Raw genomic sequence first — 5208 nt, 5'->3', positions numbered from 1 at the left:
ATTTTCAACAGTTTACTCTACGCTTCTGTATGTGGCGGTGTCCCATCTCAGAAGTCAGGTCTTTTGTATGCGGCCACTGGCTTACAAAGGATCCTGTAGAATCGCTTATGCCTTCCATCAATTTTCTAACCATTGGAAAAATATATCACATCGTACAGACTATGGTCAATAATATCGGATGTCAAAGGCAAACTATTTGACGAAACAAAAAATCCCTTATTGTTCCCTACGGTTGATGTCTCTCATCGGAAAGAGCTTTTATCTCGTGTCAGAACCTACGAGGATCAGCGCTTGCGCACAAAAGCCTTAAAGTACTGATCGCAGCGCTCACAATGGCGCGTCAACGGAGCAACACTTCATCCTAGGCGCGTTGGTCGTGTTGCTAATTGGTGTCAGAGGCAGAGAATTATGGGAGTTAGTGAGTCAGAAAAAAGAATCTCAGCCTGGAGAACTGTTGAGCTAGTTTTCCCGATGATTTGAGTGTATATGCGGAGGAAATTGTTTGATTTCACGATGTTTGAGTCGGAAGGAGAGATGGCTCGCGCTTAAATGATTGTGTTGAGAACCAGCCGATGAAACCAGTGCATCTCTGGTCAAGCGCACGTAAAGAAACATTACGTGAACAATAGCACTTGCCAAGCTAGTTTCCGAAAAGTTATTTTCCGTAAAATCTATTTATGATAATATTTGCGCTCAGTTAACCCTCATGTGGGTTTCCTTGACCACAGATGGGTGAAAATGTTATACATAGCCACGATGGCTTTACACAACAGCAAGTGGAGTAAAACAGATTAAGAGTCTTTCTTCTTGTTTGTATTGGTTCTGATATCTTTTAAAAGACCCAAATGAATATTGATTTTAACTGTCGATATATTTATTTCACCTGTGTATTGTCATAGATGTAATTATATATTTGATGACATGCTATTACGTAATGATAGAATTTTAAAAAAAGTCGGAAGTGCAAATTTTATATGATTTAGAACAGATGGATAATGACCAAAAACGTGAACATGAATAATATAAAACTCTTAGTGAAAAATGAAAGTAAATAAACAAATAAAAGTTACATCGTCACATAAACAAGTGAGGGACGAGTAAACCAAAGGGTAGGATATATATCGTGTGTGCATATATATATATAGTATACTTTATTTCTGTTCTTAGTCACACACATACCGACACACACACACACACACACACACACACACACACACACACACACAAACACACACATATATTTAGTGCAGCGAACGAAATGAATAAATATCAAATTATAATAATACTCAGAGATTTTCTATAATTAAATACATTATTTTTTATAACTTTAGAAAAGTCAAAACAATATTTTAATATTTATAAATATATATAATGTATACATATGTGTGTGTGAAGGAGAACAGCGAACGAAATAAATAAATATCAAATTATAGTAATACTCAGAGATTTTCTATAATTAAATACATTATTTTTTATAACTTTAGAAAAGTCAAAACAATATTTTAATATTTATATATATATATATATATATATATAATGTATACATATGTGTGTGTGTGAAGGAGAACAGCGAACGAAATAAATAAATATCAAATTATAATAATACTCAGAGATTTTCTATAATTAAATACATTATTTATTATAACTTTAGAAAAGTCAAACAATATTTGATAGTAAATAAATAAATAAATAAATAAATAAATAAAAGTGATAGTTCAATACGGTGATTGTAGTATTGCCACACTGTATAAGTCCATACTGCCCGACTGCCCAGCGTGTCTCAATAGTGAATGGAACGCTGCCACAAATATGTACGTTATTGCTCCAAACGTATGGCATTAACTACTTAATGCACCCCACACATCTTCAGTGCTTGGGCTCAGGTTAGGAGGGGCGGGTCAATTATGTAGTGAGAGAACAAATTTCACACGGATTGATAAAGTACAGAACAGAAAGGAGAACTATTTTAAATGGAAATTGATATAGCGTTCACTACATGGGGTGTTAGGTCTCATTTAATACCTCGCTTGTTCATTTCATATCAATATGGCGGCGCACAATGGCGTCTTACAGGGGAGATAATTTCTAATTGCCAAAAGAAGAGGACCGCGTTACAACAACGACAAAGGGGTGTTGAAAAGAGACACAAATTTATTGAGTTGCGTTCAATGACTGCTTTTGGGAAAGTGGTCATTCGAAATGAACAGCCCAGGTGATGTGTTCCTGTGAAAGGATTAACTATTTAACGAGCCCTGTCACGACTGGAGGTAGTGTGGTGTCACTCGGTGCAAGACGCGGTCTTTACACGGGGTGAAAATGTGCGGACAAAAAGACAACAAAAAATCCCTACCCCCTGCTTCGTTTAGGCTCGTCACTGGGTCACACGACAGCGGCAATTTCATGCAAAGTTTATCAGAAAAGAAACCTGAGGTCAAGACTTAGAGATAAGCTCTTGCACTCGAGATTTCAGTTCTCTCCCGAGGGAGCGTTCAGTGCAGAAACCCTGATTATTAGATTTATATTATTTTCTTGTTATAAAGGAACACACTTGATTAGGTACAGACTGTAATGTTGGTCCGAAATATTGCCATGCGAGGACTCTATCGTAGCTAGTATGACTGACGCCAGTTTTATATTTTCTTTTCTGTTGTCATTCTGTGCTAGTGAATACACTTAATTTATTTATGTTAATATTTTATGTTTACAATTGGTTAGAATTAATATCACATAAATCTTGTCTATCCCTGTTTATCCTTTTGCCTGAAACGAAGCCTAACCCTAACCCTAACCCTTACATACATGATTTTATGCGGGTTTTTATATTTATATGGTGTATGTCATTTTATATATACATTTTATTGGCATGTCAGATTGTCAACGTTTTTCGCTTTCGCTTGAAGAAAATGATCTTTGATAGAGTCAGACTTACGGCCTCGGGCAGCGAGCTCGGGTTCACAAATTTATGCTCAGAAAAAAAGGTTTTGACCACCCAAGACTTCGATGGTTTTATAAAAAATAAATCTACACGGAATAGATTATCGGTTTTAAATTGAAAAGCCTCTTCTAGATGTGTAGGACACTGAACATCTGTAAACATAGTATAAACAATATTAATGTGTGTCAAGTCAAAGATATTTATTGCATTTAGGGCCCCCGGCCCCTATACAAAGGAGTCACGTATGAGTAGTTTTACATATTCGGATATATACACTAACGTTTAACGATTCGTTTTTTTTAGAGAAATTGCCTCTTTACATATCTAGCCAGTTTTAATATGACAGCATCATCTTTGAAGAGAGAATAGAATAAAAAAGCAGGTAGGGGATAATTTGACAAATATCTGGTTTAAACTTGTTTCTTAGATCAGGATAATAAGGACAAACAAAAGTAAAATTAAGTTCATTTGCTATAGCTGAATGACATAATGGGCATAACCTCTTCGGATTTTCAGTGGACATTTTTCTTCCTTCATTCATCATGAGGTCTAACAATCCAAACCTTACTTGAATAAATGGACGTCGAAGGGTTCTTGAGGTAGATAAGTCTTTTTCTGGTTGAATTAGACACTTCAAAGTTCTATACAAGTCCTACCTTGAACTATGTTCTCCAGTGGAATGCCATTCTTGGTCAAACACATTTATAGATTGTTCACGAAATTGTTCCAAAAAGAGTTTAACATCAACAACCGTTTGGTTTAAACATACAAAACCGTAGAAGACAAATAAAACAAAAGGTCTTGTGAAGAGTGTTTTGTCACTCTAAATCTTTATGCATAGATCCAAATATGAAACAGATGGAGTGGTATCATTGGTCTTCTGTATTGCTAGTTCATGTGGGTAAATCAGTGGAAAGGAATTGGCTATATGTTGGTTATTGGTTATCTTGAACACGTTATAACATACAGGCGGTAAGCATAAAATGCATGGTCATGCTGTATCAATACAATCAGCATGTAATGGGGTCAAAAGTCACAAACTGAAACTAGATATGTGTCCTTGCTCACCAGACATTGACAGATATGAATATGACGCCAAACCCTTTCCATATTCATAAGAAACCTCTGCTGAAAGAATAGTTGATTGTACGGTTCCGACTGAATCATGAGCATGTGGTGATGAATCACTATAAAATAATGATGACACCAGGTTTTAGCGAAAAGGTGAGAGTATCCTGCCCACCCGCTGACACATGCAATTGCAAGACAGTTGTTCATCTGAAAAAACACCGAAAAATGTGGGTACAAGTCAAAAAACGGAATTACATCAGATATCATTTTTGTCACTGAAGCCAGTGTAGTGTAACCCAAATAATGAGCAGACAGATACAGCTATATATAAATCAAGTCTACATTTAACCAAGACCTGCCAATATGGAACCGAAGTTGGGGGTGACAATGGGGGCATTGTCAGTGATGGATTAGTAAATATAAAAGAACAAATAACGACTCAATCAAAGGCTTGGCGATGCATATTCACGAACCCATATCAGCCTCCTTCTTCAGAGGACGGGGGCGGTCGGGTAGCCTAGTGGTTAAAGCGTTCGTTCGTCACGTCGAAGACCCGGGTTCGATTCCCGACATTGGTACAATGTGTGAAGCCCATTTCTGGTGTCCCCCGCCGTGATATTGCTGGAATATTGCTAAAAGCGGCGTAAAACCATACTCACTCACTCACTCTTCAGAGGACGCCGGGGTAGTCCAGTGGTTATTCATTCGTCGATCAAACCGTAGGCTCTGGTTCTATTCTCTACACTGGTAAACTATTCAAAGCTCATTTGAGGTGATATTGCTAGAACATTGCTAAGACGTGAAACATTGTGATTCGGTCATCGGGAAGAGGTGGTAGTGGGTAGGATGGTAGAATCAACCACTAAAAGTTTAATGTTTCCGGAAGAGCCCCTATCATATGAAGAATGGTGCTTATATTCGATTCCTGATGAATGTTTGATAATAAAAGACCGGTCTATTTATTGCACTTGTGTCTATATTCATCTATCATATTTTTTTAGCTATAATGCTACTTGTCGTTTTGCTGAAAAAATGTTATCTATCGAAGGTTGGGTTCTAATAATAAACACACTGAATCCTGTTTTTAAGCGGAATGTCCGATAAGACCAATAAGAATGTGAACAAAGAGGTGTCCATGATGTGAGGTCAGCATTGACCCCAATGGCCGTGGTTTCGTCTTCGTGGCCTACAAGATAAGATAA

The sequence above is a fragment of the Haliotis rufescens genome, unplaced genomic scaffold, assembly GCF_023055435.1.
Source record: "Haliotis rufescens isolate VD_foot unplaced genomic scaffold, xgHalRufe1.0.p SCAF_8, whole genome shotgun sequence".
Taxonomy (NCBI): domain Eukaryota; kingdom Metazoa; phylum Mollusca; class Gastropoda; order Lepetellida; family Haliotidae; genus Haliotis; species Haliotis rufescens.
Note: the sequence above shows the minus strand (reverse complement) of the source record.